The sequence below is a fragment of the Gossypium hirsutum genome, chromosome A07, assembly GCF_007990345.1.
Source record: "Gossypium hirsutum isolate 1008001.06 chromosome A07, Gossypium_hirsutum_v2.1, whole genome shotgun sequence".
NCBI lineage: Eukaryota > Viridiplantae > Streptophyta > Magnoliopsida > Malvales > Malvaceae > Gossypium > Gossypium hirsutum.
In genome coordinates, this window is record NC_053430.1 from 64035846 (window position 1) to 64050583 (window position 14738).

Here is a 14738-nt window from a genome sequence, read left to right on the forward strand (position 1 = left end):
TGACTGGTTTTAGTTTGAATGAAATTTTGTGGCCCGGTTATGTATGTTTGGTTTTGCTTAAGTTTGATAATGCCTCGTACCTTGTTCCGGCATCGGATACGGGTAAGGAGTGTTACATTTATTGGTATCAATGATATGGTTTAGTTAGTTCTTGGACTTCGTAGCATGTGTCTGTGTCTAGCTATACATGCCATGCGTAAATTGTGATAGTGTGATGACTCCTGACGATATTAAATAGTGTTTTTAATATAGTAATGGATCTCGACTGAGCTCTAGCAGATGACGTAGAAAGTAATGCACAAGCCCCCACTCAAGGGGCGGTGCCTGAGGAAAATAGACCCATAACTGTGAGCCAAGGGAGGAGGCTAGAGAGGCCTTCTTCCAAATGAGGAATGATTGGTATGCTGAGTTCATCCGTGCGAACCCAACTGCTTAGATGCAACCTCTTCCACCCCCTCTAAACCCTCAGCCTGTACCCCTGATGCCTCGAGGTATAGATTTTATGAGATTTTCTAAAAATCGTATGGATAAGATTCAGAAACAAAGAGTAGAGGAGCTTAGAGCTAACAGTGAGGAAGATGCTAAGAGAGCCAAGTTTAGGGTCGAAAATTCTATTTGGGTGTTCGATAAACTATCTTGTACACCTAAAGGGTGTTTGAAGTGTGCTATTTCATTGTTGTGGGATGATGCCTACCATTGGTGGAAGACTTTGATTTCGGTTGTGCCTAAGGAGGCGGTTACTTGGGACTTCTTTCAGGAGGAATTTTGGAATAAGTATATTAGCGAGAGGTTTATCGACCAAAAACATAAGGAATTTCTTGAACTTAAACAGGGTCGCATGTCGATTTCTGAATATGAATGAGAGTTCGTCTAGCTTAGTAAGTATGCCCAAGAATGTGTGCCCACTGAGGCTAAGATGTGCAGGAGGTTTGAGGACGGACTTAATGAGGATATCAGGGTGTTAGTGGGCATCCTTGAACTAAAGGAATTTGTTGTGCTTATTGAACAGGCATGTAAGACGAAAGAGAATGATGAACAGATCGGCCCCAACTCAGTCTAAGAAATCTAAAAATGTGTGTTGTCATTCTTATGCATTGGCAAGATATTCCAATGGAAATTGTAAGAAGAAAAGTTTGGGTTTCCAGACTCAGGCTACATAGTAGCTAGCGTAGGAGACGCTAAACCTCGTCAACCTGAGTGTGAGTACTGCAAAAAATGTCATCCGAGCTCATGTAGGAGGAATGATGAGACGTGTTATAGATGCGGTTCTCAAGACCACTTTATTAAAGACTATCCTGAGACAGACGAGAGATTTCAGAATGGAAGACAGAGTGGTTCAGCTTCAAAGGCGAGACCCATGAAAGGTGCCAGTACTGGAGCTGGCAGCAAAAATACGACACGAGAGGCGATAGTACAATATGAGGCTAGGGCTCCGGTTAGAGCCTATGCCATGCGAGCACGTGAAGAAGCATCGTCACTTGACGTGATCATTGGTACATTTTCTCTTTATGACACTATTGTTATTACTTTGATAGATCCAGGATCTACATATTCGTATGCATGCATGAAATTAACATCTAGCTTGAATTTACCCGTGGAGTCTATAGAATTTGTGATTAGTGTGTCAAACCCATTAGGCAAGCATATCTTAGTTGATAAAGTATGCAAGAAATGCCCTTTGATGATTAGAGGTCTTTGTTTTCCGGCCAACTTGATGTTCTTGCCGTTTGATAAATTCGATGTTACTTTGGGTATGGATTTGTTGACACTTCATGGTGCTATAGGAGATTGTAAACGAAAAGTTATGGACTTGAGACATGAGAATGGTGAAGTCTTTTGAGTTGAATCAAATGAACTTACTGTCTTGCCAATCATAATTTCTTTGATAACCGCTCATAAATGTATGAGAAAAGGATATGAAGCATATTTGGCTTATGTGTTGAATACAAATGAGCCTGAGTTGAAAGTCAAATCTGTGTCTATAGTATGTGAGTTTTCGGATGTGTTCCTAGAAAAATTGCCAAGTTTACCCCCAGTTAGGGAAGTTGAATTTGGTATTGAGTTAATGCCAGGGACTGCACCTATCTCTATCACTCCGTATAGGATGGCTCCGACAGAGTTAAGGGAATTAAAGTCACAGTTGCAAGAATTGGTTGACAAAAGCTTTGCGAGACCTAGTTTCTCACCTTGGGCTGCTCTCGTGTTATTCGTAAAGAAGAAAGATGGTTCCATGAGATATGTATTGATTACCGAAAACTTAATAAGGTAATGGTTAAGAACAAATATCCATTGCCAAGAATTGATGATTTGTTCGATCAGCTAAAAGGAGCAACATGGTTTTCCAAAATAAACTTGAGGTCCCGTTATTACCAGCTGCGAGTTAAGGAGACAGACATAACTAAGACTGCTTTTAGAATAAGGCATGGTCACTATGAATTCCTTGTTATGCCTTTTGGATTGACGAATGCTCCGGCTATGTTTATGGATTTGATGAATAGAATATTTCATCCATACTTGGATAAGTTTGTTGTAGTGTTCATAGATGACATTTTAATTTACTCTAGTGATGATACAGAACATGCCAAACATTTGAGGATCATTTTACAAACTTTGACGGATAAGAAATTATAAGCCAAGTTCAGAAAAAATGAGTTTTGGCTTCAGGAAGTTGGATTCTTAGGCCACATTATTTCCAGTGATGGTATTCGAGTTGGTCCTAGTAAAATTTCTGCCATTGTTGAATGGAAGCCTCAAGGGAATGTAACCAAAGTTAGGAGATTTTTAGGCTTATCCGGTTATCACCGAAGGTTTGTAAAAGGATTTTTTATGATAGCCACTCCTATGATGAGACTGCTGCAAAAGGATGTTAAGTTTGAGTGGACAGAAAAGTGCCGACAAAGCTTTGAAAAGTTGAATATGTGATTGACCGAGGCGCCTGTGCTAGTACAACTGGAACTAACGAAAGAATTTGTAATCTACAGCGATGCGTCCTTGAATGGACTAGGATGTGTGCTTATGCAAGAAGGAAAAGTTGTAGCTTATGCTTCGAGACAGCTGAAACCTCACGAGAAGAATTAACCAACTCATGATTTGGAATTGGTCGCCATAGTTTTTGCCTTGAAGATTTGGCGTCATTATTTGTTCAGGGAAAAATGTCATGTCTATACCGATCATACGAGCCTCAAGTATTTGATGACTAAAAAATATTTGAATTTAAGACAACAGAGATGGTTGGAAATGTTGAAAGATTATGAGCTTATAATTGATTACCATCCGAGAAAGGCAAACGTGGCTGCTGACGCTTTGAGCAGGAAGTCTCTATTCGCTTTGAGGGAAATGAATACAAAGATGACCTTATATGACGATGGTTCCGTTTTAGCTGAATTGAGAGCTAGGCTGACTCTTCTCTGCTAGATTTGTAAAGCTCAAAAATTTGATGAGGAATTACAAGCTAAGAAAGTTCAGTGTGAAGCAACTAGTGAACCTGACGTTCAGACTGACTTCGATGGAAGCTTGAGATTTCAGGGAAGAATCTATGTTCCGAAGAATGCCGAGTTGATCCAGACTATTTTACACTAGGCACATAACAGTCGTATGTCAGTTCATTCAGGATGTGCGAAGATGTACAATGACTTGAAGAAAGTTTATTGGTGGAATGGCATGAAAAGAGATATCTCAGAATTTGTAACAACATGTTTGATCTGTCAACAGGTTAAAGCTGAACATCAAGTACCCTCCGGTTTACTGCAGCCTATTATGGTCCCTGAGTGGAAATGGGATCGGATCACTATGGATTTCATGGTCGGGTTGCCAGTGACTCCAAGAAAAAAAGATTCTATCTGGGTGATAGTTGATAGATTGACTAAATTAGCCTATTTTATACCGGTACGCACAGATTATTCTCTAGATAAGTTAGCCGATTTGTACATTTTAGAGGTTTTTAGACTTTATGGTGTGCCATTGTCAATTATTTTGGATATCGATTCGAGATTAACATCGTAATTTTGGAAAATGTTGCAAGCAACTTTGGGAACGAAACTAAATTTTAGTACTTCTTTCCACCCACAAACTAATGGACAATCCGAGAGAATAATTTAGACACTTGAAGATATGCTTAGATGTTGTGTTCTTGAGTTTCAGGGTAGTTGGGAAAATTATTTACCTTTGGTTGAATTTGCTTACAACAATAGTTATTAGTCTAGTTTAAGAATGGCACCTTGTGAGGCATTATACGGCCGAAAGTGTCGAACTCCTTTGAATTGGACAGAGTTTAAGGAAAGTGAAATTTTCGGAGTTGATTTGATCAAAGTAGCTGAGGATAAAGTTAAAGTGATTCAAGATTGTTTGAAAGCAACGTCGGATAGACAGAAATCGTATGCGAATTTGAAAAGAAAAGAAATTGTGTATCAAGTGGGTGACAAAACATTCTTGAAGGTATCACCTTGGAGAAAGATTTTAAGATTCGGTAGAAAAGGCAAATTAAGTCCTTGTTTTATTAGGCCTTATGAGATTACTGAGAGAATAGGATTGGTTGCCAATCGCTTAGCTCTACCATCAGAGTTGGAAAGGATCCATGACGTGTTTCATGCATCCATGTTACATCGATATAGATCGGACCCGTCACATGTGATTACCCCGACAGAGGTATAAATTCAACCGGACATGACTTACGGTGAGGAACCAGTTAAGACTTTGGCCAGGGAAGTTAAGCAATTGAGGAACAAAATATTGCCCTTGTAAAGGTATTTTGGCATAGACATGGGGTTGAAGAAGCCACTTGTGAACCAGAGGAGAGTATGAGAAGTCAATATCCGAACCTGTTTACTAGTAAGACTTTCAAGGACGAAAGTCCCTAAAGGGGAGAAATGTAACATCCCAAAATAGGGCCTAGTCAGAATAGTGATTTCGGGACCACAAATCTGACATTAAAATATTATTTTTATAATTGTTATGACATTTAGAATATGAATATATGCATGCGTTAAAGTTTCATGAAGAAATTCTAAGTATAAGGTGTCCAATTGGAAATTAGGGACCAAATTGAATAAGTTGCAAAATTTGTGTTTTAGAAGCAATTTGTATGAAATTGCTTTGGATTATTAATTATGAGGTCTTAAAGAGCAATTTGCCCAATTTCTAAGTTTTTGGACAAAAATGGGCTTGTATGGAAAAATTTGAAGGAAAGACATTAGGGCCATTTTGGCCATTTGGTATTTAATGAAACAAAAAGGGAAAATAAGTAAAAAAATCGGCTCATTCTCTCCATGTTGCTGCTGAAATTTTAGGGTTCTTCATAGTTAGGGTTTTCAAGCGTTTCTCTATAATAAGTGCTCCCAAGCCCCGTTTTTAATGTTCTTCGTATTTTTGAAATCCCGATGACTTGCTCTCTCTATTTCTACCAATATTTCATGCTAGGGTTCATGTTTAGAAATTTACCCATGTATGAGAAGCTTATGTTTTGATGATTTATGGAGACATATGAGAGTTTAAAGGATGGTAAACAACTTTTACTACGTAGATTTTCATGAAAAGGAAGGAAAATGTGGGCTGTTATGAACATGAAAAATGTTCGGCTAGGCTTGGGTAACTAAGAAATCCCATACATTGTATTATCCGAGCCTAGGGACTAAATTGCAAATATATGAAAGTATAGGGGTAAAATAGTAATTTTACCCAAGTATGAAGTTTGGGTCGTTTTGAGTAATGTATGTATTAAACGAGCTAAATTTGGTATTATAGATCAAGAGAATCGAGATACGGGCCTTGATCGGGGAAATAATAAGGTTTACGAGGTTTAGGCTCGATTTCTAATATTTTGTGCCGAGGTAAGTACATATGCAAATAAATACATTAATTATTGTTATTGAATGATTTATTGATATATGTATGCTTAATATGCTTATTTGGCTATGTTGATAATATAACATGTTTTGATGCTTTGCTATATGATTATGAGATGTTGGCCATGTGAAAGAAACCATTATACAAGTATGTTCGATAATGGTCTAGAAGTCTAAAATCCTGTTTGAACTTTAGGAAAATTTGAGGATACATGTGACATGTCACTAGGATTGTCATGTGTGTTATAAGCTCATTTAATATAAGATACATGCTAGGGTCGAGGTGCTTGGTATCCTGAGCTGTGTTCGGATACTCTCTTAGCTCTTTGAGTAGCCCCGTTGAGAGCGGCATGTGATTTTGTGATATGAGGCACTTCGGTGCACATTATGTTAGGTAGCCAAGGCTACGTTCAAGCACTTCGGTGCATTTCTTCTGTGTGTCTTAATCATATTCTCAGTGTTCAACGGGTAATGTAATATGAATTCCGAAAGTAAAATTTAAGTAAGCCATATGTGTGCAAGATGACACAGGTATGTACTAAAACCCTATGAGGACTTAGATATATTATGATATTATAAAACATACGTATTTGGGTAAGCATGTGCATATGAATATGGAAGGTAAGTATACATATGACCTGATGAAAACTATCATAATGGATAAGTAATTATGCTTAGATTATCAATAGTTGCAAAATGTAGATATTGTTTTTTTGTATGTGTACTTACTAAGCTTTATAACTTACCCTCCTCTTTATATACGTCAAGCTAGCTCAAAGGATCAAGAGACGTCAAAGCTCGGATCACACTATCTTTAAATATTTTGGATATAAAGGGTTTAATTAGTTTGGTCATGGCATGTATAGGAAACTTGTCTATTTTGTGTATATGTGTCATGTTGAAGTAGCCAAGTGTAATGGCTCTTTTGGTTATTGATTATTTTGCATGTGGCCATGTGGTTTGGTCCATATTAATGATTGGGATGTACCCTTAAGTTTACCTTTACATGCATACTAAGATGTGTATGTGTTGGTTTGATGGACGACAATTTATTTGCTAGTATATGGTTGCATGATTTAGAACTAATAATGGATTGATAAGAAGGAATATGGTAAACCATGATATTGGTGTGGAATGACTAAAAGATAAGGTTGTGTGAACACTAATGGACTAGTATGAAAAGGGGTCATAGTGATGCTAGAATGTTGCATGTTTAAGTGTCCAAATATATCATGGGATGCCATTGAACATATGGAAGTGTATCATTGTTTAAGGGTGACCAATGGGTCCACACAGGTAGACACACAAGCATGTGTCTAGGTCGTGTGTGACACACGGTCAGCCCCATGGGCGTGTCGTTTGGCCGTGTGTCCCCTACACCTTGAATTCTAAGTTAACATGCATGGTAGTAAACACACGGGTAGAGACACTGTAACACCCCGAACCCGAGACCGTCACCGGAGTCGAACACGAGGTGTTAACAGACTTTAAAAAAAATTTCCCAGACACTGCCAATCTGCGTACTAGTCACTTTAAAAATCATATCTTGAGTTCAGAAACTCGGAATCCAGTTCTGTAAATTTTCCCTGAAACTAGACTCATATCCCATCTACACATTTTTTTCTAGAATTTTTGGTTGGGCAAATTAGTACAGTTTATTAGTCAAAGTCTCCCATGTTACAGGGATCAACTACACTGACCTTTGCGCATTACGACTTGGATATATCTCTGTACAGGGCTTGAATACTGATTCCATTTGTTTCTATAGAAACTAGACTCAGAGAGGAATCTATAAATATATGGCTTGACTCCTAATTGTCTCTGGTTAATTTGTAATGAATTTCCAAAGTCGGAACAGGAAATCCAGAAACCGTTCTGGCCCTGTCTCACAAGAACCTGAATATCTCTTAACATACTGTCCGTATGATTGTTTCGTTACTTTCCTATGAAAATAGATTCATCAAGGTTCGTTTACATAATTTATTCACTATTTAATTCCATTCCTACTATTTTTAGTGATTTTTCAAATCTACATCACTGCTGCTGTCAGCATCTGCCTTTAAGGTAGACTTTACCTATTTCATAGTTTCCATGATTCAACTAGCCCTTTTTGCATAAATAGCACAATTTATGATAGTGATTAACCATTCCCATGGCCAATCCTTGTCAAGCATATCCACACCTCTCAATAACCATATCCATACCAAATGATTATGACATTATACTCAAACATATATAAGCCATTTTCGCATTGCTATCCAAAATTATACAAGTCCAAAGGGTCCATGACCCACAACAAACGGGTAGTCCTATACATGCCATTTCGAAGTTCAACCAAAATTGTACCAAAAAGGGGGGGCTTTGACAGTGTGGGTGACTTCGACTTCGAAATCCCGAGTCCGATAGCTGGAGAACCAAAATCTATAAAACAGAGGATCAAAGAAACGGAGTAAGCAATTTATGCTTAGTAAGTTTTGAGCAAGGAATTCCAGCACAGCAAAAGTATAGCATTCATATAGCTAAACGGATAATTTCATATGCACAAATTTTCGATATCATACTTGCTTCACATTACCAACCCTTATGTACATACACAAAAGATCAACTTAGCCAAAGGCTGGTAGCTCGTTTATCAACTGAGCGAATACTTATTTGTAAGGGCTCAACTAAATTCAAGCACATACGAAACATACCTCAATGTTGGGATGTTTCTAGAGTATTTACTGAAATTTTTACAGCAAGATCATTCATTCCCAAATCACGTACCTTCGGAATTTAACCGGATATAGCTACTCGTTCAAACACCTTCGGGACATAGCCCGGTTATAGTAACTCGCACAATTGCCTTCGGGACTTAACCCGGATTTAGTAACTCGCACAAATGCCTTCGGGCCTAGCCCGGAATTAGTATCTCGCACAAATGCCTTCAGATCTTAGTCCGGATATGGTCACTTAGCACAAAGCCTTCGGGACTTAGCCCGGACATCATTCAAATAACCATGCACATTTAACAGTAAATCATGGCACATTCGTATTTCATTTTCGTTAACAAAACTCAAACACAAGACACTTATCATTCTTGCAATTTCGGCTCAATAGCCACACACAAAGAGCATGATTTTGATTTGCTTAAAACATGATCTAATCAAATCATAATTTAAGCTCTTTTACTCAAGAACTTACCTCGGGTGTTGTCGAACGATTCTGATAGCTATTCGACCACTTTTTCCTTCCCTTTATCGGATTTAGTTCCCCTTTGCTCTTGAGCTTAATTAAACAAATAAATTGATTTAATCATTTGAGCATCGAAAAGAGGAACACAAGGCACTTAGCCCATATTTATACATTAGACATTAAAGTCATATATGTACGGAATCATGAATCAAACTCAACATTTTAGCTAATTTTTCCCCCTTGGCCGAATATGCATGTCTATGTTGGGGCCGATTTCAACACTTAATACATTCTACAAGTATGGTCACTTGTATTGACTAAACACCCTTTTGTTTCAAGTTCAAAACTTGGCTAATACACACATATATACACTAGTAAAACATCCTCTCCCTTTCCATCAATTTAACACATGCATTACTCATAATATACAAAAATTATATTCGGCCTTAGCACACAACTTGCTAGCCGATTCTTCTCCATCTAGCAACCAATGCACATATGTACTCACTCAAAAATGCTAAAAAGAAGATTCAAGAATCATCAATCCACCATCACATGCATCATTAACAAGCTTCATATTTAGCATGCAATGGCATTAACACAAAATCTACCTAGGCCGAATATCATCCCCATGACATAGAAAAGATTTGAACCATGGGATAATTAGAACTCAAGCTAGCAACTAAAAACATGCATGAATCTCATGGCGCAACCTCACACATACCTTGATCTAGATACAAGTATGGCCAAACCTCCTCCTAATCCTCTTCCAAACCAAACATGAAGCAAGAACTCCTTCCTCCTTCCTTAGAATTTTCGGCCAAATGAAGATGAAAAAGGATGAACAAAATTTTCTCTTTTCTTTTCTTTAACTCACGGCAATGGGGGGGGGAAACAACCACACACTTTTTTTTTTGTTTTCATCATATTCCCTTTCATTATTTTATGCCCATGCTCCTTATTTTATTTTTTTCCACCCATGATGCACCAACACAACATGTCTATGACATGTCTTGCCCATCACACTTGGTCTACCATGCTTGTCATGGCCGGCCACTACTAATTAGGGGGGAATTTGACATGCAAGTCCCCCCTTTTTATTTCATGCACTAATAGGTCCTTATGCTTCGACCTATCACATTTCAAAAATGTCGCACATAAGTCCTATTGACTAAATTCACATGCAATCGACTAAATCGAAGCTTGAAATTTTCACACATTCATAATTACATATTCTAGACAAAAAATATCACATTCAAACATTTCGGTGACTCGGTTTAGCGGTCCCGAAACCACTTCCCGACTAGGGTCAATTTTGGGCTGTCACAACTCTCCCCCACTTAAGAAATTTTCGTCCCCGAAAATCTTACCGGTAAATAGGTTTGGGTATCGTTCTTTCATCGAGCTCTCGGTTTCCCAAGTAGCTTCCTCGATCCCGTGTTTGAGCCATAACACCTTAACTAACGGAACCCTTTTGTTTCGCAACTCTTTCACTTCACGAACTAGGATACGAATCGGTTCTTCTTCATAACTCAAGTCAGATTGAATTTCAACTTCTGAGGGATTAATCACATGTGACGGATCGGATCTATAACGTCGAAGCATCGAAACATGAAAGACATCGTGAATCTTTTCAAGTTCAGGGGGCAAAATCAATCTATACGCAACCGGACCAACTCGTTCGGAGATTTCGTACGGCCCAATGAATCTCGGGCTCAACTTGCCCTTACGGCCAAATCTGAGTACCTTTTTCCAAGGTGAAACTTTAAGAAACACTTTATCTCCCACCTGATATTCAATGTCTTTTCGTTTCAAATCCGCATACGATTTTTGACGATCTGTGGCTGCTTTCAGACTTTCACGGATTACCTTTACTTTCTGTTCGGCATCCTTAATCAAATCAACTCCGAAAATTTTACTTTCACCGAGCTCGGTCCAAAACAACGGTGTACGGCATTTACGACCGTACAAAGCCTCGTAAGGTGCCATCTTAATACTTGATTGAAAACTATTGTTGTAAGCGAATTCAATCAAAGGTAAATACCGTTCCCATGAACTACTGAACTCGAGGATGCAACATCTCAACATATCCTCAAGTATCTGAATTATCCGCTCAGATTGACCATCGGTTTGGGGGTGAAAAGCAGTGCTAAAATGCAGCTTGGTACCCAAAGCTTCTTGCAATTTCCTCCAAAATCGCGAGGTGAATCTCGGATCTCTATCCGACACGATAGAAATAGGTACCCCGTGTAATCTCACAATCTGAGAAACATACAATTCGGCTAGTTTATCCAATGAAAAATCCGTACGCACGGGGATAAAGTGAGCCGACTTAGTCAGTCTATCAACAACAACCCAAATCGCATCCTTCTTACTTGCTAACAATGGCAGTCCGGACACAAAGTCCATTGTGACTCGATCCCATTTCCACTCGGGTATCATGATCGGCTGAAGTAATCCTGAAGGCACTTGATGTTCCGCTTTCACTTGTTGACATATTAAACATCTCGAAACAAAGTCGGAGATGTCTCGTTTCATACCATGCCACCAAAACCAACGTTTCAAATCGTTGTACATTTTCGTACTCCCCAGGTGAATTGACATTCGGCTACAATGGGCTTCGTTCAGAATAATCGAAATGAGTTCCGAATTCCTTGGAACGCACAAACGACTTCTGAACCTCAAACAATCATCATCATCAATTTGAAACTCCGATTCCTTGTTCGGAACACACTCAGCCCGTTTTGCAACCAATTCATCATCAACTTTCTGGGCTTCACGAATTTGATGAATCAATAATGGTTTGGCTTTTAATTCAGCTACTAACACATTGTCGGGTAGAACAGACAAGTGCACATTCATCGCTCGTAAAGCAAACAATGATTTCCGGCTTAAGGCGTCCGCAACCACATTAGCCTTTCCCGAGTGGTAAACAATGACAAGCTCGTAATCTTTCAACAACTCAAGCCAACGTCTTTGTCGCAGATTTAAGTCTCTTTGAGTCATCAAATATTTGAGACTTTTGTGATCCGAAAATACATGGCACTTTTCACCAAATAAGTAATGTCGCCATATTTTTAAAGCAAATACGATGGCAGCTAGTTCAAGATCATGGGTCGGATAATTTTTCTCATGTGGCTTTAATTGTCTCGACGCATAGGCCACCACTCGACCTTCTTGCATCAATACGCAACCCAACCCAAGTAGGGATGCGTCACTATAAATGACAAACTCTTTGTCTGATTCGGGTTGCACTAAAATTGGAGCTTCAGTCAAATAAGTTTTCAGTTGATCGAAACTTTTCTGACATTTCTCCGTCCATTCGAACTTAACATCCTTTTGAAGTAGCTTCGTCATTGGTGTGGCTATCATCGAGAAACCTTTTACAAGTTGTGACAGCCCTAAATTGACCCTAGTCGGAAAGTGGTTTCGGGACCACTAAACCGAGTCACAAAAATAATTAGATGTTATATTCTATGTTTATTTCATGTGAAAGTGCATGTGTGAAAATTTCATGCTTTGATTTTGCCAATTGTGAGTGAAATTATGAAAAATGACTCATGTGAAAATTTTTGCAAATGCTATGGGCTAATTTATAGTGGCCAAATAACTTATAGTATGAAATAGGTGGATTTGCATGTCAAGTTTCCCACCTTAAAACCTAGTGGCCGGCCATGATGGGCATGACAAGCATTTGTGCAATTTTTTTATTATATTGAAATTATGGCATAAGTATGGCACAAATAAAATATGTTATTTTGTGTCATAAAATGTTAGTAATAAAATAAATAAAAGAGAGAATAAAAGAAAAGTAATGAAAAAAAAAAGGATCATCATTCATGTTCTTGCTAGCCGTGAGCTAAAGAAAAGAAAGGAGAAAAAAATGTGTTCATCCTTTTTCATCTTCATCCTTGGCCGAAAATGCTAAGAAGAAGGGGGAAGGGGAAGTAAAACATTCGGCCACTCCTTCTAGTCTTGAATAAGGTATGTAATGCATGGCAGCTTTTGGAAATTTTTGAATGTATTAAGCTAGTTACTAAGTCCCTTAGTTAGCCCATGTTCAAATCTTGAATCTTGTTGGTAACATGAGCAATCGGTCATGAGAAAATGTTCAAGAAATGGTTGTTGTTCATGTTATTTGGATGAGAAATGGTGAGTTTTGTTGTTTCATGTTAAAGTTAGGTGAATGATGATAGAGGAGTGTTTGAACTATAAAAAGAATCATAGGTGAGCATTAGACACTAAGGAAAAAGAATCGGCTACCTTGTTATGAGCTAGGGCCGAATGTGAGTTTGGTTGTGTTTGAATATTACATGCTTGGTGGAATGGTGGATGAAAGTGCCGAATGTGATCTTTGGTTTGGCATGAAGTAGTAAATTAAGGTTTGCTAAGCTAGCTAGTAAGGTGAAATGCAAATGTTAGTGTTTGATATGGTAATAATCTGCTTGGGGACAGCAGCAGTAACGTGACTTTAGAAAATCACCATAAATTTATTGATTTGAATTAGAGGCTGAATGAGACATGAAATTAAAGCTTAATGAGTCTAGTTTCTTATAAAAGAAACCGTGTAAGCAAAGGAATTTCCGATAATGAGATACTTAAAGTTGTGTGAGACAGCGCAGAATGACACTGTAATCCTCTGTTCTGTTTTTAGAAAATCATTATAAATTGTAGAAAAATGGTTATAAGATAAAATTTATATGCTTAGACTCCTTAATGAGTCTAGTTTCAAATTAAATCAAATACAACACATTTTGAATTCTGTAAAATGAGAAATTTGATTCGTAGTGAAGAGTGGTCAGATTAGTCAAACAGTGAAACAGGGGAAACTTTAAGAAAAATCTGGTATTGATTGGCCAAGCCTAAAATTCTGAAAATTTTATGGATGGAATATATACGAGTCTATATTCAGGGAAAATTAACGGCAAGTGATTTGGAGTTTTGTAGCTCCAGTTATAAATAATTTAGTGACTGCTGCTCAGGAAAACAGCTCGTAGTGAATATGTGATTTTGTTGTAAACATTATTGAAAATTTCCTAATGAATTATTTATTGATTTTTATAAAGCTTATTATAATCTATGTGTGTGAAAGTCGAATCAATATATATATTATTCTGAAAGTAATACATGAATAGTCGATTAATGACTATTTTAAATTTTGTTGAACTTAAGCTCAAGAGCAAAGGGGAACTAAATCCGATAAAGGGAAGGAAAAAGTAATTGAATAGCCATTGAAGTCGTTCGACAACATCCGAGGTAAGTCTTCGAGTAATGACCCTACTTGAATTATATTGAAATGATTAGTCATACTATGATGGATAGTCGAATGTGCATAGAGACTATGTTATAAAGCCAATTGAAATCATGCTCTTTGTGTGTGGCTATTGAGCCGAAATTGGAAAGGTTTAATAAATGCTTTGTGTTTGAGCCTTAGTAACGAAAGTGAAATATGGATGTGTCATGATTGTTGATATATGTGTGCATGAGCATTTGAATGATATCCGGGCTAAGACCCGAAGGCATTTGTGCGAATTGATATATCCGGGCTAAGACCCGAAGGCATTTGTGCGAATTGATATATCCGGGTTAAGATCCGAAGGCATTTGTGCGAATTGATATATCCGGGCTAAGACCCGAAGGCATTTGTGCGAATTGATATATCCGGGCTAAGACCCGAAGGCATTTGTGCGAATTGATATATCCGGGCTAAGACCCGAAGGCATT